Below are 24,816 nucleotides of genomic sequence, written 5' to 3' on the forward strand. Positions count from 1 at the left end.
AAGGTGACTATATATTGCAACACCTCAGATAAAACCACAGGCACAGAAAACTGAAGGCATGAAGTAGAGGAGGCTTTCATTCAGATGCAAAGGTTTCTCTGCTTTGACTATGTTGGCATATTTCATGCAGTATAAACCTCAGAGGAAATAAACTAAAGGGCATGAAAGTGCTTGCATCAGTGAAATTACTTTCAACAGAGGAGTATGTTCTGTTTGTCTAGGCCCATTTATACCAGTATAACTTCATCCACGTGAAGGAATGAATCCCTAGAAGAATCATAGAATAGTTAGGGTTGGAAAGGACCTTAAGGTCATTTAGTTCCAACCCCCCCTGCCATGGGCAGGGACACCTCACACTAAATCATATCACCCAAGGCCTCGTCCAACCTGGTCTTGAACACTGCCAGGGATGGAGCATTCACAACCTCCCTGGGCAACCTATTCCAGTGCCTCACCACCCTAACAGGAAAGAATTTCCTTCTTATATCCAATCTAAACTGCCCCTGTTTTAAGTTTTAACCCATTACCCCTTGTCCTATCACTACAGTCTCTATTGAAGAGTCCCTCTCCAGCATCCTTATAGGCCCCCTTCAGATACTGGAAGGCTGCTATGAGGTCTCCACGCAGCCTTCTCTTCTCCAGGCTGAACACCCCCAACTTCCTCAGCCTCATATGGGAGGTGCTCCAGTCCCCTAATCATCCTCGTGGCCCTTCTCTGGACTTGTTCCAACAGTTCCATGTCCTTTTTATGTTGAGGACACCAGAACTGCACACAATACTCCACGTGAGGTCTCACAAGAGCAGAGTAGAGGGGCAGGATCACCTCCTTTGACCTGCTGGTCACGCTCCATTTGATGCAGCCCAGGATACGGTTGGCTTTCTGGGCTGCAAGCACACACTGCCAGCTCATGTTCATTTTCTCATCAACCAATACCTCCAAGTCCTTCTCCACAGGGCTGCTCTGAATCTCTTCTTTGCCCAACCTGTAGCTGTGCCTGGGATTGCTCCGACCCAGGTGTAGGACCTTGCACTTGGCATGGTTAAACTTCATGAGGTTGGCATCAGCCCACCTCACAAGTGTGTCGAGGTCCCTCTGGATGGCATTCCTTCCCTCCAGCGTATCGACCGAACCACACAGCTTGGTGTCATGGGCAAACTTGCTGAGGGCGCACTCAATCCCACTGTCCATGTCAGTGACAAAGATGTTGAACAAGACCGGTCCCAACACGGATCCCTGAGGGACACCACTCGTTACTGGTCTCCAGCTGGACATTGAGCCATTGACCACAACTCTTTGTGTGTGGCCATCCAACCAGTTCTTTATCCACCGAGTGGTCCATTCATCAAATTCATGTCTCTCCAATTTAGAGACAAGGATGTCGTGTGGGACAGTGTGGAACGCTTTACACAAGTCCAGGTAGATGACATCAACTGCTCTACCCCTGTCCATCAGTTCTGTAGCCCCATCATAGAAGGCCACCAAATTGGTCAGGCAGGATTTCCCCCTAGTGAAGCCATGCTGGCTGTCACCAAGCACCTTGTTGTTTTTCATGTGCCTTAGCATGCCTTCCAGGAGAATCTGCTCCAAGATTTTGCCAGGCACAGAGGTGAGACTGACTGGTCTGTAATTCCCTGGGTCATCCATTTTCCCCTTCTTGAAAATGGGGGTTATATTTCCCTTTTTCCAGTCATTGGGAACTTCACCTGGCTGCCACGAGTTTTTCAAATATGATGGACAGTGGCTTAGCAACTTCATTCGCCAGCTCCTTCAGGACCCCCAGATGGATTTCATCGGGTCCCATGGACTTGTGTACATTCCGATTTTTAAGATGATCTTGAACCAGACCCTTTCCTACAGTGGGCACAAGGTCTTCATTCTCACAGTCCCTGTGTCTACCTTCCAAGACGGGTGGTGCTGTCAGAGCCTTTGGCAGTGAAGACCGAGGCAAAGAAGTCAGTCAGAATCTCAGCTTTCTCCAAATGCTGTGTAGCCAGTTCTCTCAATAGCTTCCTGAGGGGGCCTACGTTCTCCCTGGTCTGTTTTTTATTTGCTATGTACCTGTAGAATCCCTTCCTGTTATCTTTAATACCTCTAGCTAAGTTTAATTCTAACTGAGCCTTAGCTTTCCTAACTTGGTCCCTAGCTTCCCGGACAACATCCCTGTATCCTTCCCAGGCTGCCTGTCCTTGCTTCCACCTCTTATAAGCCTCATTCATTAATAAAAAAATCATTTCCTACTTTGAACTTATTAACAGATACGATCTTTTCAAAGAAAAATAATTGTTTTCCAAACTTGTATGTAAAAAATTATTAATGAAAATATCTTTCATCTAAAGCTTGCAGGGCTCAAAGTGTTTCATTACAGCATACCACTCTGAAAATTGAGACACAGTCTGAATCTATTGAAATTGAGACACAGGCACAATCTAAATCAACACTGTAGAAAGGGTGACTTTGCATACTACAGAAAACCTGAGAATATTCCACAAGGATGCTACAGAAAAAAAATTTTTGCTTTTCTTGCCATAGAATGTTGTCACTGGCGTGATCTTAGTCTCTGGCAGCTTCAAATGCCTCTGCAAAGGTTCACCTGGACTAGCTTGCACTTAGCCTTTTTTTTTCCCACAGGACCCATGGTCTTAAACAGAACAGTGATTTAGTACTGATGACAAGCAGTGGTATCTATGGATGTGTCTCATTAGCCTGTTCTGAATTTACAGATGCATCCTTTGAGATAGGAATCCCAAACTGTTAACAGAATAGCCACCAGGCAATTTGTGTGGTTTTGTTCCTATTCCATACATCATAAAGCACCAAAATCATGAGGTTAAATGAAATTCTTTGAAGAATGTTTTTATAAATCTTTTTGATATTTTAGGAAAAAAATATTTCTGAGGTTTTGGAGATGTGATTTAGAATTTTTACAGTGTTTTAGAATCATCTTCATACTGTAGTGAGTTATTCAAAGGGCTGTCCTGAAGAATGCTTATCATTAGATTCACAGTTTACTCACTGTATAAAATAAACAGCCCAGTGACAATCTACTCTTTAGCCACAACCTTTGAACATATGTACTCGTATCTAGGATCCTTCTACAGAGAGGGGCATATTAATGTCCTGTTTGTAACTGGTTTTTTTTTTTGCCCCCAATATTCAAAAGCAGCTGGAGGCAGCCCTTTCCCCATCACACTCTACGTCCCCTTGGTGCCAGTCACTCTGAGCCTGCTGCTAGGGTAGGAGAAGCAGGTAAAGATGCCGCTGGCAGATGCAGAGGAGCGCTCCCACCTGCTGGGCATTACCTTCCATCCCAGCACTGGAACCACCTCAACTCTTGACCTTTTGGCATACAGAGAACAGAGTAATGGTATTTAAAGATCACAAAAAAATACCTATACTTTTATAAGTATTACTTATACTCACATCAGGTGAGTGCACAGCTAGCCCAGAATGGGGAGTTTCCCACCTCCAGTTTTTTTGGCAGGGTCCAGAATAATTTACCCATTTATGTGGTTTTGTTAAGAACTATGCAGGGAAGTACCATGGAACTTTCACAAAACCTAAACCAGAATGACATCTGGTCCTGCAAGGGTTCCAGCACAGTACAACAGGATTGTGAGCATGAGATGATTTTTGAACATCAAGCACCAAATACCATGGGGGATGGGGGGCGGAAGGGGGAGGAAGGAAAGTGCAAGGCCTTACACATTACAACTACAGGGGTGGAAAAGCATAAGGGATTTTTGTTGCTCCAGGTGAAAATTAAGTAAAGGCAGCAAATCTTTTAGAAGAACTAGCAGAAGATGCATGGCAGAATATGGCTTCACGTGTTTATCCAGTGTCTCTCCCAAAGTACTCAGAGCCTTTGCCATGTGCAAAAGCAAGCCAACCATCTATTTTTAAACTCAATTGATTCAACACATGTGGGCTGAATTCTGTTAGAAAAAATGACCTTCTGATGCAGTTATTGAAATTGCCACTAGACAGAGCTCTTCAACTTATTCTTGACTTCAGAAATGTTTAGAAGCCCAGCAATGTGCTAGAAATCCAACAGCAGTTTGTATTACAGACTCCTTCAGAAAAATGGCACGTGACTGTAACAACTGCAGGGCATTTGCAGTCAGGGTGTAGTTTTTGCACTACACTATATATAATCTCATCACTGGAGCTGAGGGCTGCATCTGTGTCACATAAATTCTCTAGTCATTCACCAAGAGCTAGCGCTAAAGAGATGACAGATGAAAAAAAAATCTGTTTTTTTCCTTGATTAAATGACAGCGTATGTGTTGAAACTGAAAATAAGCAAAACATCTGGAGATCTAAAAGCACTGTGACAAGGCTCTAACTGTAGAGTTTACTGTCAAATACATTTTGTCAGAGTTCTGGAAAGGCGCAAACAATGGTACCTTTGAAAAATATAACCATTTTGATTCCAGGTAGGTAACATGCATTCAGACAGTCATTAAGGGTGAATGACAGCAGAGTGGATTCAATAATTAAGACAACACTAACTTGTTAAATACAGTATTGGAATTTAATCATCGAGTAATGATACTGCATATGCTTTAGTATCCACATGCCTTACTGCCCATCACAAAGCAGCAGTTCCTCCTGCCAAGCAATGCAGAAATTACCACATGAATTAAATGCTCGCTGACATCCATGGAGCTATGCCAGTTTATATCATCCAATTATCTGATCTTTTCTGATAAATTCAGGGTAAAACACATTTTGTATAAAGAAAAGTGAACGCTCCTTTTGGAACAAGCAGAGAGAGGTATCAGTATTAGCACTGGTTCTCCTGGGCTCACACCCTGATTTGCATTACAGGCAACCTGGAGCAGGAATTTCTGGAATTTCTGCAGCTGTAGCTACAGCACTGATTTCATCTTGTGATTGTGACTTAAGTAGCTGTGAAACCACAGCCAGTTCTTGCAGACCAGCGTTCCTGTACAGCCCAGGAACAGGGTTGGTATAAACATTATCAGCCTTTAATTCATTTCCCTGCTTGGTATTGGGTGTGGGCTTTTAGGTTCCATTTCCATGTCAGGCACAGTAAATGTTGAGGCAGGTAATTGCCTCTGCTAGGCCAGGGACTCTCTCTAAGACACATAAAGGCTACAACAGGACTTAAACTCTCTACATATCACACTTCAGGACCTTAGGCAATGCATTTGTTGCTTAAGACTGTACCTGTGAAAACTTGGCTCTTTCTTTTCACTTACTTAGCTAAATCTTACTTCCAGGTTCTTTTTTCTATCAATCCTTGCCCTGGTGCCAGACCAGTGTTTCCTTCATGTGCCTCTGGCATGGCTGTATAGGGCAGCTGCACAGCAACCCACATGAATATACCATTAACATCTAATTTTTCTCCCAAACCATCACTTGCTGACACCAGGAGGCATAGTGACTTGAAAAGAATGTTGAAAGACAAAGTTGGAGAACGGCAAGGTCTGTTGTGTGAAAACAAAACCATGGTGGCAGAGCTTCACCAGTGCCTGGTAAAGTGCTCTGCCCATTCTTGGAAGGCTGCCTGTATTGTGTCAGACACACCATGCTGACCGTACCATGGCAGGCCCTGCCTTTGACACTGTCTGTGTAACTTGGAGGGTTCCTGTCAGCATTAACCACTGCCATTTTTACACTAAATTTATTTGGCAAAAGATGGCAATTAAAGATAGCCTTGAGATTTTTAGGACTCTAAAATACTACTGTATTTTTAAGCAACAACTGAATATAACATCAAGGAAATTTTTCTACAAAGCTTTAGTGTAAAGTTGTGTGGATTTTTGAAAGACACTTTTTACAAATTTAGTATTTCAAATTGTATTTCAATATGAAATGCCCAATGTATTTTAAAACCCAGGCTTCTCCTTATTTGTCGTCCTATCATACTAAAGTCATGCTCAGCAATAACTAGATGTGAGGTAAAAGTACGTGGTCTGACTCCGAGTTCCTTATTCACCTTGAAAAATAAAACAGGCACTGAATACACAGTTTGGTTTTGCTCTGTCATCATTATTTCTCACCTCAACCACCCCCAAGACCTGAGGCCAGGACATGTACACCCTATGCCAGTATTGATGCACACAGGCAGAGGGGTCACGGAGCCACGCTCACTGCTGCAGGGAGCAGCAGGTTATGGGGCACCTGGCAAGTTCCTGCTCTGTGCCCACTCCACCTTCTGCCTTGGGCAAAGTACAGGGGCACAGCCTAGTTATTAGTACATCAAATGAGTGTAATTTAGTTTTTGAAGTTTTCAGCACTAGTTATTTCTGTAAAGCTTCTGAACTGAGATGCATTTCTTGCACCTGTTATTTCTCACCTGAACTGAAAGCAGTAAGGGACTGGTCACACTCAGGTGGAGATTGAAAAAAAGGAAATTATGATCCCTTTGTCAGTTCCTCTGATGATCTTTGGACAGTGGCAAAGGGTTAGTCAGATTTTGAAGATGTGTAAGACAGAAAGAAGCATCAGCAGGTGTGGAAGAAACACTGCAAGAAAGATACAGACAGGGTTATGTAGCCCATAGGATCAGAAGGCAAAACTGTTGGAATGGCCAAAACCAGGAGCTGGGGCATTCAGGGTAGACAGACTGACCAAATGAGACAGGATGAAGATACAAAAGCAAATTTGTTCTGCAGCACTAGCAGAACTTCAAAAACCTTATTAAAAGGCTTCACAGAGCAATATGAACTTGTTTCTAAATGGATGGGTTTTACTCCCCAAGAATTTGAAGACTAGAAATTAACACCCTCTTCTGTTTCTTTCCTTCCTTTTCCCCAGATTCCAGCAAAAGTCTGTGGTACTGACTTGGAGTTTATTCATGTTAAAGTATAACATGACTTAGAAACTGTGTTTTCACTTCGGCTGGCTTTGGTTCTCATATTACCAAACTGGCACAGCTGCCATGATGTACAAGTCTTGCGATCTTCTTTGAATACAGATGATCCAAATGATTTTGCTACTTTTGCAACTCAAAGTATGATTTTTTAAAAAGCCTTCAAACATCTATATTTTTAGAGATCTATTACTTGTAATAAAATTAGAAGCCAAGGCCAGATCCAGTTCTTTCATATTAATGGGAGACCTTTCCTGAATGTGGACTGTTCTGACATGATGTCCAGAAACACCAGCTAGAAGAGATACAGAGGACAGAGGCCCTGCTGCACATTTTCTTTTCTATGAAACTCTCTTTAAAGAAATAAAAAAAAACCACCAAAACAAACAAACAACAAAACAAGAACCTCACACATACACAGAGTTTAACTGTGCAACTTGCTGTTTCTCCATAAGGGACCCCAGGTTTCCACTCAGCTGTTTCCTGCCTGGCTTTTAGCTTTCCCTCTGTAAATGAGTAACTGTCTGTCTCAATCACCTGTGCAGATGGATACTGCTTGCAGGGATGGAAACATAACTGTGAGAGGCTGAAGAGACTGAAATAAAGTCCAGCCTTATTCAATCAGAAGGATTGTTTCCAATCATTCTGCATTCTGTCAAAAGTTTTTACCTTTGTTGCCATACTTTTGTGGAGGTTTGTGAAAATAAAATTTAAAACTGCTAATCCTGGTGCCAGAAGCATTTGCACATATAACCTTTTGGAAAACATACTTGCAAAAAAGACCTTGGAATGAAGGTTAGATTTTGCAATATGGACACAATGAGTTTATTTTCTTCATAGCTACCCAAGACATCAGATGTTCATGAACCTCAAGGAAGATACAAATCTGGGGGTATTTTGGCTCTGTGACATAGCCAAAAATGTTGAAACAGAAGGTTGTTTACTATCATAATTTAAACTAATAACTCAGGAGTCAGAATTAAGTTAGCCTGGAACATTTCTGATTTCTTATTTGAAATCAAGCTACTGATGTGTTTCTCAAAACCTGATCAAAGCACAGTTGCCTAGCATGTTAACTAGGGAAGAAATGTTTCACTTTATTGTAGCTTGTTCATCCTCTGGGACAGCTCAATGGAACTATGTCAGGAATCTACCATTACCTTGTGTGCCCAGGACTTGCTTTCCTAAAGTTCAATTCTGCTGTGGGACTTCGGTGAGGACGCAAACTCCTGATCCTTGGATTTCACTCACAAGGAAGCACTATAAAAGCATATGAGGAGATTAAATCAGTAGCAAAATGGAATTATTAGAAATACCTATCTCAATTCCAAGCATTATGGTGACAATCTGACTTCAAAAAAACCTTGCAAATGGTTTATAAAGATACACATTCACAATCTATCGGGTTATGGCAGTTTTTTTGCATTAACATTATATGTGTATATGAGAAAATCTTAGTTTCAGCAACAAAATCTAGACTGTAATATAAATATATATTTCATTATCATCTTCAGTGAAACTCTGCATTTCATACTAGGTCAGGCCTTGCTGAGAGTATGACGTAGCAAAAAACAAAATCTTTCACTGAAGTCTGTCAGCTAATTGCACACATGACTCTCTTGATGTAGGATTCAGAAAAACAAGAAAGAATGAGAATTTTCCAGCAGTTTATGTGTTTGTGCGCATTTGACAAAGTTAAAGATTGAGCACACATCTGTATGGACTATGGGGGCTGTACTCTTCTGCCCACTAAATTATAGGCTATAGGACCCAGATCCAACTAGTCACTACTGCACTGTAGAACTGTTGGGTAATTCTTAAAGATAAGACGTTTCTTTGTGACAATACAAAATTAAATTACAACATCCAACTAACAGCCTCCTGCTTTTTCTCTAGTGTGTGCTATTGCCCCATGCATTCTCCCAACACCCCCCTCAATGTATGTTTTTGCACCTGCATATCTACCATGATATGTAGTTGATAACTAGACCTTAGAGTCATTGAGACGAGATCAGTATTTGATACTCGCAAAGACCAATATGGGAAAGCAGCATCTCTAGATTCTCCTATAGCCTCTGGCAAGAAGTAAAATACAATTTTCACTTTGAACAGCCTCAGCAGCTATGGCTGGGGATTGCTGTCCTTTGACAATTAATCTCGGGCACTTTGTTCCAGATTTGCCAGCAATCAAGACTTGATTTAGGACACTTTGGCCATCAGACTACAACGTATCTATCTGGTTGTTTTCTGTATCACCTGTGTTTTAGCAGGCTCAAAGAAGACCCAATTTTCTCCCAAGGTATGACTGTGAAAACAGGGCAGTGCACTGAACTTTGCTTACTGGTGCCCTGAATCTACCCATTCAAAATGACATTTGAATGCTTCTGGAGAATGTAACAAAACAATGAGCAATGTATATGGTATCTAATCTGAAAGACAGATTTCACATGACTGGAAAACAAACCACTGAAAGCAGAGTATTGCCATGAGAACAAGCAGTTCCTCTTTTTATTGTTTTAGAAGCCACCTGAAATGGCTTGGTGGCTGAGCTAGATCAAACTCTGCTGCACATATGAGAGCACAGCCCACCAGTAATGCTATAACATTTATACTTAGAGGAAATGAGGCAATTTGATCTTCTTAGGAAATGCACAAGACACACTTTCTATTTTAAAACCTAGAAAGAAGGCAGTATAATGGACAATCTGCTGGCACCTATCTCAGCACAGTGCTCCATGGCATCCTTCTACTCTCACTTCATAGTAATGGGAGGCACTGAACACAGCAAAGTTCATGCTGCTCCCTAGAAAAGCGACAAGAAGAGAAAGTTGTGTACAGGGGGTACAAAAGGAAAAATTTTATAAAAGGTAAGAAAGAGTGCAGAGAAGGCCACAGAGATGCTCAGAGGAGTGGAGCACCTCTCCTATGGAGACAGGCTGAGAGAGATGGGGTTGTTCAGCCTGGAGAAGAGAAGACTCTGGGGAGATGGTAGAGCAGCTTCCAGTGCCTAAAGAGGCTGACAAGAAAGCTGAAGAGGGACTTTTACAAGGGCATGTAGGGATAGGACAAGGGGGGAATGGCTTTCAACTGTCAAGAGTGAAGACTGAGCTTAGATATTAGGAAGGAATTCTTCCCTGTGAGGGTGATGAGACACTGGCACAGGTTGCCCAGAGAAGCTATGGCTGCCCCATCCCTGGCAGTTGTTCAAGGGTAGGTTGGACGGGGCTTTGAGCAACCTGGTCTTGTGGAAGGTGTCCCTGCCTGTGGCAGACGGGTTGGAACTGGATGGTCTTTAAGGTCCCTTCCAACCCAAAACATTCAATGATTCTATGATTTGGCCAAAGTGCCTAGAGATCATTCACCTTCTGGCCAAAGATGGTGACCTTTCTCAGTGCAGACCTAACATCAGGGGAAGGGGAGTCACTGGGCTCAGAGATTAGGAGCATCAGGGTGCCCAAGCTGAGCACAGTTAAATCACAAGTCAGAATCTCAGCTTCTTGTTTCAGTAACTGTTTAAGTGTAAAGTTTATGCGTATCTGTTTCTCATTTTCACCACAAAGTGGCACTACAGCAATTGCCATTCATTTCAGTGTGTGATGAACTTCTGACAGCCAGGTTTGTTAGTTTTTTCCCCTGCACTGAGTCACCACTAATTACCCTCTGCTCATACCATAATAACTCCTATGCATATGTACATATATATACACCTACATAAATACACAAACTTAGTGGCTGAGCTCCAATTACTGTTGTATCTGGGCTATAATGTGTGGTCGCAGAGACATACCTGAACTAGCACTGGTAACAGTATAACTCTGTGGAAATGCGGAGCTCGAGAAGGGCTCTGTCCTACAGGTACCTGAGATAAGAAATTTAAATCTGAGCAAACACAGAGTTTGGTTGTATACCACAGGTACCAAGTCCTGTAGTGCTTTAGACTCCACTCTACTAGAACCATCCCTGTGCTGGTAGGGCTGTCAGAGCCTGTGCAAGTGTCCAGCTGGCAAATACCATCAGCTGGAATCACCCCAAAAGTGAGGAAAAAAAAAAAAGCAATTTCTGAAATAGTCAAACCCATCATACCTTTGTTCTTATTCATTTCCAGTTTCAAGGCAATAATCAAGCAGTCTTTTTGAAGACCTTGTCAGCAATCCCAGATTTTACTGGAAACTTTGAGCTCCCCTTGGGAATTTACCATCTTCCAACTACCCTCATACGGGGTAGCTCCCCTGAACTGCTAAATTACCGCAGCAGGGATTTTTGGCTTGGGCTTCACTCTATTCTGTTACCTTCCTTACTGCCGATAGCTGGAGATACAGCTAACTGTAGCAGTCCTGCTCCCCCAGGCCAGCTGGCAAACATAATTCCCTACCAGCCTGAAGTTATCTTCTCCTTCTCATCCAAGAACTGGTTTTGGATGAGTTGTTGCCACTGAAATGCTGCTGCTCTCAGCAACTGCCTGCCCTATCGGTCAGCCGGAGCCAGCCTGGCCTGACAGGCTGATACAGTCCAGGCTTGGCTAGGGGACCCCAGCAACACAGCAGCTGTGATCCCAGTCACAGTCTCCCAGTAGCCACGAGAAAATAGCTTTCAGTTGCAGGGGGGAAAGAAGTGGAGTTAGAGCTAAGGAAACTAAAAAAGGAATGGAGAAAAGGGACAGAGAGGACATGCCAGGTGTCTTCAGGAAAAGTTCCCAATAAAAGGAAGAGTTTATACTGAAAAGAACCCAGAAATACGTTGGGTTTTTCAATTGTGTGAGATGGCCCATGGGAGAGCTGCAGGGCTTGAAATGCTTCCCAAACAGCACTGCTGTTCACTTACATTTAACTATTTTCCAGAAGTCACCGTAAGCATTTGGCACCCCTCTTGGAGGCTCTCTGCTGGAGTGTGACTTTACATGCGGACCTCAAAGCAGCTGTTCAGCTGTAGCATGTCCTATCAGGCAGAAACCCCACACACAGTGCTGCAGCAAGAGCTGGGCAGCCCCACAGCTGAGGGAGCAGGAGGAAAGCTAGCCACCATCTTCAGTGCAAAGCTCAGTGGGGAAAACCAGAACAAAAGCAGATGCTGCCCAGGAAAGCCCAGCAGAAACTTCACCTGGTAGCCTCACTTCTTGTACACTGTCTTATACACTTCCTTTGGGAAAGTTTTCCTTTATTGAACCTTGGAATAATCAGCAGAATTCAGAGGTTTGTGATGTGTTGGAGGTGTGAAATCCATAACTGCCCAACTGAGTACCAACTTTTCTTTCTCTGGCAGAGAGGGACTATTCCCACTATAATATCACACCGATATGGGTACAGTACGCTTTTGAGGAGGTAAGTGTTATACAGAAGTGCTGTAGACGCTGTTCAGAGCTGGTTCATTACTGAGTTGTAAATAGGTAAGACAGCGTAACCAGTTTTATGTTATTAATCACCCTATTGTAGTAAATAATCCATTTTTGCTATATATGAGTAAAGTGAGTGCAAGCTGACCCTTACTCCTCAGAACAACACAGTGTCTGAAATAAAATCATATGGCTTTGGATGCTTAGGCACCTAACTAGTAGCTCAATTCACACTCCCTCTTTCTAGAGCTCACTGTTTTAATAATTCCAGTTACACTAGTGGCAATTTATCCCCAACCAGTCATTTTATAATTGCAGTTGATTAAGATTCATGGTTAGAGTTACATTATGATGATAGTGTTATGACAGACTGATATAAAATAATTATGTGAAAAGAAAGTTTATCTCTAAATAAGAAAAAAAACACCCACTATTAAAAATAAATGCATTAAACATATGTATTTAAATAGAAACCATTTTCAAGTAAATCAGAACATTTAAAAATTTCAAAAATACAGCAGGTACGAGAAAAGATTAATATAAAGGCTACAGACACTATGAAGATAATCTAAAACTCTGTTGCTTATACAGAATTAATGTGAAAACAGTCATATGAGGCAATAATTGCGAGTGAAAACTGAAGGGACAGGCATCTATACAAATTCTCTGAGGGAAAAAATGTGCCGATGCAGTTTCTAACACTGTCAATAAAAGATGACACAATGCCTCTTGAAAGTGAAACAGGAATCAAGAGATCGCCTTTAGGTGACTGATCTTTTGATCGGACTGTTCTGGTCTGTGAATCAGATACCAATTAATCAGTACCAGGTACTTAAGTACCCTGTAAGTAGTTGAAGAAACAGAACACAAGAAACGGAATATATGTTCAACTGAGTGGGGAGAAAAAGCCCTTTGACAACTTCTGAGAAGACAGCAGGCAGAAAGACAGTGACACTTTTGGGCTGGTGACCATTTCTCTGTTCAACTTCGTACAGCACCTCACCAACTAGCTACCTTGTCTGGAACTAAGTCTTCCTGGATCTCATAATTGAAATACACACTAAAATACAATTATTAACTAAGGAAAAGTGCTGTGTCTAACATACCTGTTTACTGTCCTCTGAGCTAAAGCAACTGCAATGCAGACAGTTCAAGAATATTACAGAAATTTATGATGGAGAAATACATAAGAACATGTTTGAGCAGACTCTAGACTGTTACGACTGAAAATGCTCTATAATTAGTCTGAGATAGAGAGAATGAAAGAACCAACAGAGTTCAGCAGCAAAAAGTGATGTATTTCATCCCACCCCATGTTCTTCTAATGCTTTAGCTTGCTCTGAAATGTATGATTTAATTTATCTGCAGTAGCAGTTTGAAATGACCGAAGTGTTTGAAACAGAAGATGAACTGTGTGGGCTCATCCTCCCATGCTGCAGTTAGAATATAGAAACACAAATGGAGTGATCTCCTTATGAATGAAATCTAAGTCTGAAACCAAAAGGCCAAATAACCAGTAAAGCAAAAGAGCCAACAGACTTATTGCTGAGGAATATCAAGCAAGAGCAAAGTACAACTGCTTATTCAACCTTACTATTTATTTCATACACATCTGTGACATACATCACTTCACAAGTAAGCAACATGTTGCACTGTATATATAATGAATGTGACAGACTACACTGCCCTGCACAATGCTCAGTAGGAAAACTTGTCTTCCTTGAGATTAAACCTTCACTTGAAGTCACCCTTCAGCCCGCTGCCCAGCTGTATGCATTGCCAGGACAGGAATCTGCAGGGTTGACTTCAGGAACAGAAAGACCGATAATAATCTCTTGTGGAGATTTATCCTAGGCACCACCTTACTGGCTCTTAATGGCTCCCAAGTGGTGAGGTGAAATTCTGCATGTACAGCTGACGTGAGAATCTAACCCTTGATGTCCACTGCAGGGCATACCCTGACACTATGGAGAAACAGCCTTCTGGTTCAGAGTCCTACAAAATGTTTTCCAATTGAAAACAAAATGCAGTAAGTTTTGAAAAACTCTGCTTAGATTAAAGCTTTGTATTGCAACAAACTGTCTATGGGCTACAAGAGAAACCTTAACTCGGAGCTAATCTGTTTTTCTGGGTTTCAGATCCCAGATGTTATTTTTATACTTTAGTAAACCTGGATGCATTGTGGACATTTGTGTTATGTAACTGTGGCCTTGCTTGGGTAATTATTTGAACTAAACAAAAATTAGCACAGAAGAACCAAGTAATCGATGTGCCCATTAGACCTGTCCTTTGGCAGGCTTTCTGTCAATTCTGGGTTTTCATGGGAAATTCAGTTTGTGGAGCCAAGCAAACCTCCTGCTCTTCACAAACCTCTGGCCTGCACTGGCCTTCTTTTCGTTAGAAAAGTGAAGAGAGATTAGTGACTCCCTGAGGTGCTGCTCTCCCTATTCAGAAAGCACACACTCAGTTTTGAAATATTAGATCAATGGAAATGGCTGTAAACCTAAACGGCATCATGCCAACTTTTCCTTTCAGCTGTAACTAGCTGGCTTCCTGTAGCAGAATTTTATATTGCAGTTACATATGAGTATCACCAGCTGAAATTCTAAATGCATTTTAATACACATAAGACTTGATTTTTCCTGCTTTCTGGCAAGAAGCCATAGCTCCCACAAAGTGTAAAGCTGGAGCAAAGCAACATGATAGCAGATTACTCACAAACCACCATCTATACTAAACTGATATTATTATCTTTTTTATGAATGTGACACCTTTATAATTGCATTATCCCGGATTAAATTTTACTTGTTGGAAGATACTTGAATTTTTCTTCAATTCATATAGGCAGAATGAAAACAGTGGAATATCTGACTAAAAGTAAGCAATTTTTGTAACCTTTATCAAACAAGGTCTTCTCAAATGAATCCCAAATTTACTTTCCAGTTTTTCCTTGAGTGAGACCCCATCTAACACTTCACTTAGGAATTCCTAGCATGTAATAAATACAACAGTAAAATAACAGTGCAACTAACCTGGCGTAAGATTTCTTACAGGGTTTTGACCTCTCTGTCAAGCTAATTAGGAAGATCAGCCAACATTAACACCACAGTCCAGCAGGATCCAGGACATGTTACTAACACTGTATGATATAGGTGCGTGCAGTGGTGTGAAACTCTAGAGCGTATCTCTGTACCAAACTCCACTGAGTGAGAAAGCAGCTCTAAACTTGTTCATCATAGGCTGCACCTCCCGTGTCAATCAAGATGCCGTACAGAATGAATTACTCAGAATCAGCAGCCCAAGAAAAGTAGTCATCAACATCCATTCACGTTTCATTTGTAACTACTAACCTTATCCTCCCAAACAAGGAAGATATGCCCTCTGAAATTCTTGCAGTTGGAAGTGTGCTAAAACACTAAGAGCTTCAGGAACTGAATGTGATCACCGTGAGGCTGTGGAAGGGGAGAGGGAAATGACACCTATGCTCTCTCTCCAGTGTCAGCTAGCTCGCGCACCTCCAAGGCTGGGTATCCTGCAGGGCAAGCACAGGAAAATATGATTTCTGTTCTGCCTTCTTTTGCCAACCCATGGGATCATCTCATTGAAACTTAATCTAGGCTGTCTCAGATCCATCTGGAGTGGGCTCTTCCACTCCTTCGTAGCAGTAGTTAAATGGCACCAAACACTGAAAGGACAAAAGAAGAGGTGCCAGAGCAAACATTTATTAATGAATAGTCCCTAAGCCTAACTGCTACACACTTGGAGGTTTGGACACTGGAATGGCTGAAAGCTTGACATGTTCCATTTACGGGGACTTTTTGGTGATGATGTAAAGAACAAAGGATGTTGGGGTGATTCTGCCTGCAATGGTAACTCTGCAGCAGCCAAGCTGCTGTCAGAGCAACTCGGCAGGCAGAAATGTCCAGGCAACCAGCACAAGTGCAAGCAGTGGGGACAGAGGCACTGGGAGGTCAGGACAGGATATGAGAAAGTGAAGAGAAGCTTTGGGTGAGCTCTTAGCTGGCATCAAAAGCTGCTGTCATTCAATATGCTTTGAAGCCCTTGGTGTTAACTTTTTTTTTATTAGGAATGAGAAAAGCAATATTATTTTTACTTACTATTGCTTTGTTACATTTGCCATCTACGCTGATTCATGGTAATCCTTTTACTACAGCCGTCTGCCAATTTGCAGTAAATTACTCAGACATGCTGAGCCTCTTTGGTCACACTAGAATGTTAATCTGAACCATCTAGGCCTGCTTTTCATTAGCCAGAGCAGTCTGTGCCCTTTCATTGTCACTGCTGAGTACATTTCCCAAAATGGACCAAAATGAAGGACCTACTGTACAAGGCTTTCCTTTTGATATAGCAAGAATGCTTTATTCTTCCATTCTCAATGATTAAGCAGACCCTGGGATATGCTATTCTGACTTTTTAGCTCAGGTTAAATGTATTTTTAGTTTCAACTTACTGTAAGTTTCTGTAAATAAGCATCCTTTTGCTTTAGTTATTTTCTCCATGTCATTACAAAGCAAGATTGATCTCCAAAGCTTTGAAGACAAAAATGATAGTGCTCTGGATATTTAAAATCGTTTATTGTTCAGGTAGTTAATGAAAGTGCAGATCTACTCCTTAAGTTGAAGTTGTTCAGGGCCTGCTATGTCTTTGCCTTCTCCCTCGTTTGGAGAGACAGGTTCTGACTTATATCCCTAGAGAAGTGGGAAAGATTTTTTTTGTCATATTTTTATCATCAGCAGTTGAAGACCATTGGGAATTGCACGAACCTTCTACAGAAAACAAAGGAGATTTCTCACGTCAAAACATGGCCAAAACTTTGCTTCTGATTAAGAAGATGTCTTCCACATGAAGGGGGTCTTCAGAGATGAAGTGGGAAGTGAAGACTGTCTTGTGCAGCAGGCACGCCAAGAACAGGGCTGACATCTGGAGCTGAGCTGTGAGGGGCAAGCTTTGTTCTGTCAGCAAAATTATATTGAAATGTATGTCTGTATTTCTGCGGGATCAGAAAGCAAGGACAGTTATTATTCAATGATTAGGGCCTGCAGAGATGGGAAGGGAGATGGAAATCTTGTTTTACTTTTCTGATTTAAACTAGTTTAGTATAGGGTAGTGCAAAAGAGACTGGCTTCATTTAATCCTCAATCAACACTGAAACTCCAGTGATATTTGAATAAATCCATCCTCTACTAAGTTCCCACTCAGCGCAAAGGAAGGTTTTGGGCATTCGAAAGGAGAAAAGCAGCTCTGGCCCAACATGTAAGATTCATTAGCTGTATTTCTGTGTATGCATGTAATGATGAGTGATTCCTGTACCAAGCAGTATCCAGGGATGCTGTCTGAGACTGGAGGGTGGGATTAATCTTTAGCTGCCTTCCACCAGCTCTGGTCAGGAGGTTCTATTCACAAAAGCATTTCACTTCCTAATAAAGCAATTGCTAATCCCAAGCAAATCGAACTGAGTAGGCAAGAGTGCCTGAGAGGCTTAGCAGGAGATGCTGCTCCACTTTACTTCATGGGAGGGATTACTGACGCATCAAAGTTGTCTAAATGGCTTAACACACCCTAATGCCACTCAAACCTCCAGATACATGGAACACTGCAAGACCTACACAGATGAACATTATGGGATTTTCAGTGTTAGAGGGGGAATAAAAGGAAACAGCAAATGCTTTCCAGCTGGCATATTTAAATGCTCTTCATCGTCCTCTGGGACCTGAGCAGGTAAACTTCAGCTGATGACAGATCTCTCATCTAAATATTGCTCCAGATAACATGAAGTTGTTACACTTACCCTGCAGTGAACCTAAACAGGGGAGCATTCTTAAAGTCCTATGTCTGTATGACTGCAATCATAATTTATTTAAACATTTTAATTTTAAATACAGAAACAAGGCACAAGGTTCGAACCCACTGCCTTAAACTAATTACACACTTTGATAAAGAAAGCCTCACAAGTTCAGTACTGAGAGAGTTTGCACTTTAGAGACCAGCTGGTTTAGGTCATGCTATCTACGCCCTGCTGCTTACGATAACAATAAGAAATCATCTGGCTGCTAGAGCAAAGTGCCAGATATAGACCATATGGCAATGACACAACATACGATTAAGAATAATGTATACACAGAAAATTAATGTCCTGCAATTGCCAAAGGCTCCCCACACACTGAGGAGGAAACAAAATGGACCCCCACAGCCATTCAGTCCCTTACATTATGTTCATTCTCACATTTTTGCTAGCTGTCAAGCTGTAAGTTCAGTTGTGGTGTTGACATGTTGGTTACCCTGTGACAGAGGAACAGCCAGGGCTTCCAGAACTGAGTCTGTACTCTTTAAGCTCATGAAATTCTTCTTCAGCAACAAAGTCAGGACCAGACACCTGTGTGGCACCTCAAAGCCCTGTGTCAGGGAAAAGGTCCTATATCACACTGCATTCACCAAACCTGTACAGCCCTTTGACCAGTGATGGGGCTTCAGCACACACAGTGGAAACCTGGTGAATTCACAGGGATTAAGAGCACTGGGAAGTGAAGCACATAAATACTAACCTGAGAAAACAAAGAAAGTAAGACCAACTAGTTCTATTATTTATAAGCATTATTTTAAAAAGTTGTAAACTTTTAACCAGCATTTAAAATGGAACTTTCAGAAACTACAAAGGCTCCTGAGACAAATCCCTCTGAGAAAAAAAATACAAGGTAGAAACACAAGGGGTTTTACTGCGTTCTCTAGTCTATGGAAAAGAGGCAGGTTATTTATTTTTTATTTTGCTCGGGAATTTTTACCTTTACACTTATACTGAAGATGAAAACATTTTCAGCAGTCAAGGGGAAAGAAAGTTATAGTTTATTAAATATGGGGTTGATAAGTATGTTCCTGTAAGAAAATAAGAAGTGCCTTGAAAATTAATGCTAAATGACCAAATGTTTGTGCTGGGACACACCTATAGCAGCAGCCACAAGAGAACTGTGACCAGTGTATTGGCTGTGAAGGCTGCTCAGGCCCTAGAGCTGTCCAGGTGAGGACTCTCCAGAGGATCTATTAGCCAAAGATCAACTAAATGGTCTGACTTAGATTCACAACTTAAACTTCAGTCACAAGTCAGAGTCTACAAACTGTGTTATAAACCATCAGCTGTATATTTTCATAAACGCATCGCATCATAAGAGGTAGATAATAGAGGGTGTTTTCGGCAATATGATTTGAGGTATTCCAAACTCTGAAGCAGATGTCCACAATTAGCTGCAAAATGGCTTTGCTGCACATAATTCATTAAAACAGACATGGACTAGTGCAGATGAATGTCTTCTAACTCTGAAAAGAAACGGTGTCCTAAGCTCTGTGCGTGCCTTGAAGGAACTGCAAGAAGACTCTCTGTTGCTATGTATGTACTTTCATGTGCTCAGTAGCATTCAAAATCAGAAAAGGTGACACTGTCAAGAGCAGCACAACAGGAGCATGGCAATCCTGTGTAGGCATGACAATTTTTAGGAAACCTCTGCCTTTGTTTCACTGTCATGTTCTCTTCTGTGAGCCAGTTTAGGCAAGAAGCTCTTCAACACACGGACATGCAATATCCATCAGTGCAGCTGGGATATCATCATGTTTGTGTAACAGACATCAGTGAAAACAGCCAGTTCCTCCCAGGACAAACTAATACCTGTTTGCTTCCACCTACAAAGAGACTGATGCATCGCATCATATATCCTGATTGTATATGCAACTGCTGGTACAGATCTCCTCTTTCAGTGTTTTCCTAATGGAAGTTTTTCTAGGTATGATATTAACTTTTCCAGCTATTAAAAGGCAGAATCAAGATTTATCCTTACATAAAAATGAAAGGTAGTGTTCTTCTGATCATTTGTCTAAATAATAAATATTAATAAATTGATCTTAGCCTACAAAGATAAAACCTCTAATTACAAGAAATAACACACAACAAAATGCAACCCTGTTTATCAACCAGTTGCAGACTTTTCAGTAATGCTGTAAACTATGATCCATCATGTGCCAAACCAAAGAGCTACTGTAACTAATTCAGGTGAGGCATCCACTAGAAAATGTATGGAAAAGAACTGAAAAGAGAAAACATGAAAAATGTTATTACTTTCAAACTGAGCCCACTCACATATAATTAAAAAAACCAAACTCCAAGCGGAATGTAACCAAAGTACATAGACAGAAACAGAAAAAGCAGCAACGCAGAGACAATTTTATATCTAGCAAGGTAGCTAAGATTAGCTAGCTGAAAAGGAATGTACTCCTGGGGAAGGAGCAGCTTTTACAATTACCACTTTGTCATGCTCTTCGTTAAATAATTCAGAAATGTGTAACGCCATTTGTTTACTTTAAGATTAAATTAAAAAATAAATCCCTGAGGCCAAAGCAATCACCCATGTAGCCCTATAGTTCCTTTTATAACTCCAGGGCATCAGATCTCGTTATAAACAGCAACATATTTTTAAATGGTCCATCAAAGTTATTGTTTCATTAAGTCTGACTAATGACTCCATGGTAATAAGTGATGTGCTCCAAAGAATCTGGTGTCTGCACAAAGGAAGCAGGACGAAACGTCTTTCTGGCTGCCTGGGTGAAGACAGTACCGGACATCCTGAGGAACGCTAGGGAATTCCCCTCACTGTAGTCACACAGGAGAGCAAATGACATCATTAAGAAAGATGCAGATGTAGCCCTGAATGGCTCAGGGGCTTGAGGTGGAGGAGAGTGACTGGGGTGATGTTCCCAGTGCTTCACCCACTGCCAAGCACTAATGATAAGGAGAAAGGGCTGGAGCTACACTCCATTAGAGAGAGGTGAAAAGGGAGAGTAAACCAAGTTCCTAAGAGATTAGTGGACAAGCAGCTGGGGTTGGTATGGCTGGCAGTAATGGCAAGGGAAAGCAACCCAGGCCACTGCTAGATTTGACATGACAAAAATGGCAAAGCTGACAAGGGGAGGTGTCCAAGAGCCACCCTGCTGCTGCTGTGGTGTGGGGAGCAGTTCAGCATGAGTACAGTGCTGTCCTGATGGCAGTGTCTCCACTTTGCCCAAGCGCTTGCCCATATCCTATGCTGGGTGCTCTGAGACTCAGTCAACATGACACTCTCTTTGCCTTTCGTGTGCCCTCAGCCTCACCATCAGCTGCTGCAGTGGGTGCGTGTCTCTCTGCCTACCTCCCAGAGAAGAACACTAACAAAGGAGGTCTTGCTGCCACTTCTCCCCCAACTGCTCCTCATTTCCCACTGCCTCACATTCATGCAAAATACAGGTCTCAGCCTCTTTGCTTCCTGCAAGGCCTTCAGGTTCTATACTACACAGGTTAAAACTTCCCTTTCTAAGTTTAAGTACATCTTTGTTTAAAGGGGCATTGTGGAATTACTAATTGAGCAGTGAGTGGTATTGAAGCCTTCCAGAGGAGACTTTCCTCAATGCCTCGGTCTGTGCAGATCCAGCCTGTCAGAACTGAATCCCACAAGGCCTTCTCCACTGCTCTATTTCCAAAAGGACAGAGGGCTATTACGCACTGCTTCTAAAGCGACCTCAGTGCTCTCATTTGCACAATGCTCTGTCGCTTGCCTGACCAGCCCACTGTTAGAGCTCCAAAACATTTGAATCCTTCAACACAAGGCTACAGGCAAGCATGCAAATATGAAAAGGGTCACCTGTCCTTATTGAAATAGGCTAGAACAGTACTATGTACCCTGAAGTTATGTGCCGTTAAATACTGTTAATAACAGAATGGCTCATGTCATCAATCTTTATGCAGTGTCTAATACTATTTCTTTGAAAACCAAGAATTAAATGGTATCCTGGGTTCAGCAGCAGCAGTCATTTTTCTCCTTCTTAGTAGCTGGTGCAGTGCTGTGTTTTTGACTTTCAGCCTGGGAACAGAGCTGATAACACCAATGTTTTTAGTTACTGCTCAAATGCTTAGTCTGACCAAGGACTTTCCGAGTCTCATGCTCTGCCAGGGAGGAGGGGAAGCCAGGAAGAAGCAGAGACAGAACACCTGACCCAAACTAGCCAAAGGGGTATTCCATACCACAGCATGTCACGCCCAGTATATAAACTGGGGGGAGTTACCCAGAAGGGCGAGATAGCTGCTCGGGTCAGGCTGGGTATCAGTCGCCGAGTGGTGAGCAGTTGTATTCTCTTCCCTTGTTATTTCCCTCATCATTATTATTATCGGTGGTAGCAGCAGTGATTTGTGCTATACCTTAGTTACTGGGCTGTTCTTATCTCAACCCGTGGGAGTTACGTTCTTTCAGTTCTCCTCCCCATCCCTCTGGGAGTGGGGGGAGGAAGAAGGGGGAGTGGGGGGAGTAAGCAAGCGGCTGCATGGTTCTGAGTTACCAGCTGGGCTTAAACCACAACAAATGGGAACAGTGAAAGATGATGAAAATAATTAGCTTTACAATATGTAAGTAGCTACAGTAAAGCATATGTGCTGTCGTCAGTATGAAAAAGTAGTCTGTCTTCAAGTACTGAGTATGAGCCAAGCAATAGAAAATTTGGATTGTGGGGTTCCATTTTTCCAAGAGAAACCCAGAAACACAAGATACATAGAAGTGTTTGTCATGTATTGTCTCTGCTAGTATAGATCATGTGGGCTCTTCGTCTGTGCTCTCTCCTAAGGGACTAGTGATCATGAGACTACATAAAGCTGAAACGCAGGTGTAGCACTTTATTTCTTGTAGAAATGCAGAGCAACAAGAAAGTGGAGCAGAGAGACATGGGCTGCACTTTGGGTCTTCATTAAATTCAAGAGGTACTGAGGTCCAATTCACAGAAAGGCAATATATCAGTCACAGATGTCTCTATCTGTTATGCTAACTGTGGAGATTTGGTAAGACCAAGAGGAGCGTTAACGAGGAAGTCTAATGTGACCCTGTGGCAGAAAAAGTGCCGTAGCTGTAGGCACCAAAAAAAAAAAAGGCAAGGAGATGGTTCTTTCAGAACAGGAAAGGGAAAAGAAAAAACTGTATTTGTCATCAATTTAACATTAATCCTAAACTCAAACTGCCAATTAAATATTTTTAAATGACTCTTCAGTGGGGATTGAATGTCCATGGGGAATAAGCAATAGGATTTGTAGACTACAGAGTGACATTGTCATAGTCTGTCCCAGGGGCTAGTAGCAGAGAGTCATTTCACAGCTGTGCAGCAATCTATTTGAAGTATCCATGACTGCAGATGATGGACCAGGTTTAGAGTAAACAAACAGGCCCATACAGCGGTGTGATGCATCACATAAGATGGGAGGGCTCCTGGGAGGACATTCAAATGTAACATCATGATGAAAGGCACCACAGCAACTCTACTCCTGGATATTTTTATTACAGTGCATTTGGACAGAACTTCATGCTACCCATTTGATAATTGATACATAAGGCTTTATGACAACAATATCTACAATAATGATTGCTGTTGTATTAGTCACTAAACAGAAGCAAATGAGAAGCCCACTGTATTTCCAGAAGACTTCACTGTCTGACTTTATTTCAACACACATAAAATTATGTACCCAGGAAACAAAGATTTTTTTAAGCAGCATATTTTAACAGAGAAACAGACAACTGCTATTAAATGTACTCTTCATTATATGTCTTCTTTAGTGTTCAGTGAAATCAAAGACACAATTCCTACTCACTGCAGCAGACAGGATCATGCTCTCACAGCCCAATCCAAAGACAACAAAAGCCAACAGAAGATGTTCATAGATTTCATCAGACTTCAGATCAAGTCAGGATCTCAGCCACTAACCATTGCATATAAGGGAATTTTGTCATCAAAATGGAAATGAAATCTCTTTTCCTTCCATATCATCAGGGGAAATTCACAGCGTAATTGATGAAAAGGCAAGATTTAGTCAGAAAAAATATGTTGTCTTTCTGGGGGGAAGAATGGTATCTTGGAAACCAAAGCTCTAACAAGAAACATCCATAAGCAAAGCACTTGAAAAGAAATTTGATACTAATTATGTGCTAAAAAAAAAAAAAAGCAATAAGGACTAAACCCCTCCTGTCTATGCACTTGCTGACTCATATAAAAAGCTATGGTAAGATGCTACAGTATTATTTACTGCGTGCTTAACTGCAGCGTACAGAGTCATCACCTAAATAAGCCTCTTCTAAGCAAAAGACTGTCTTTGCACTTGACTGCTTTGTTGGAGAAGCAGCTGAATAATTAATACCAGAACCAGAGGTACTACAGTGTTAAAGGAACTTCAATACGAATAATGAAAAGCTAGAGAATTATCAGAAAAATTGAGCTACATCTGAGCACTTTACGTTTTCTTATATAGTATCTTAAATCGTATTTTATCAAATAATAATTTTATCAAATAATATATTACAAATCATAATTTATCCTACAGCTGTACATAAAACACCAATATAATGTAATATGGATTCTGTGTCTCACTTAATCCCTAAAGGATTCACAAACCTGTAGCATTTGCATCTTGACAGCACTCTTGTGTTTGCATCTGCCTCCCCAAAACTTTCATGTCATTGCTCCTCAGACAACTGGTGCAACAAATCCTGGCAACCTTAAAAGGAACTAGTGCAGAAAACAAATTTCTCACCAAAATTATTTGATATCTACACCTAAAGATTATACTATAAACTCTTT

At 41.6% G+C, this 24,816-nt stretch overlaps 1 long non-coding RNA gene across 1 annotated transcript in view; it reads right to left on the reverse strand.

The window, feature by feature from the left end:
* Positions 1-5,231: 5,231 nt before the first annotated feature.
* LOC133268918 (uncharacterized) overlaps positions 5,232-24,816 on the reverse strand; it is a 112,197-nt gene continuing 92,612 nt past the window's right edge. The window contains exons 4-5 of the long non-coding RNA XR_009743221.1: positions 8,000-8,099; positions 5,232-5,311 (exon numbers count right to left, since the gene is read on the reverse strand). This is a non-coding gene — a long non-coding RNA (uncharacterized LOC133268918). The remainder of the gene's footprint in view (positions 5,312-7,999; positions 8,100-24,816) is intronic.

This window comes from Pezoporus flaviventris, unplaced genomic scaffold (assembly GCF_033815535.1).
Source record: "Pezoporus flaviventris isolate CSIRO_AGI_PZ_B2104156 unplaced genomic scaffold, CSIRO_AGI_Pfla_v1 ptg000013l, whole genome shotgun sequence".
Classification (NCBI taxonomy): domain Eukaryota; kingdom Metazoa; phylum Chordata; class Aves; order Psittaciformes; family Psittacidae; genus Pezoporus; species Pezoporus flaviventris.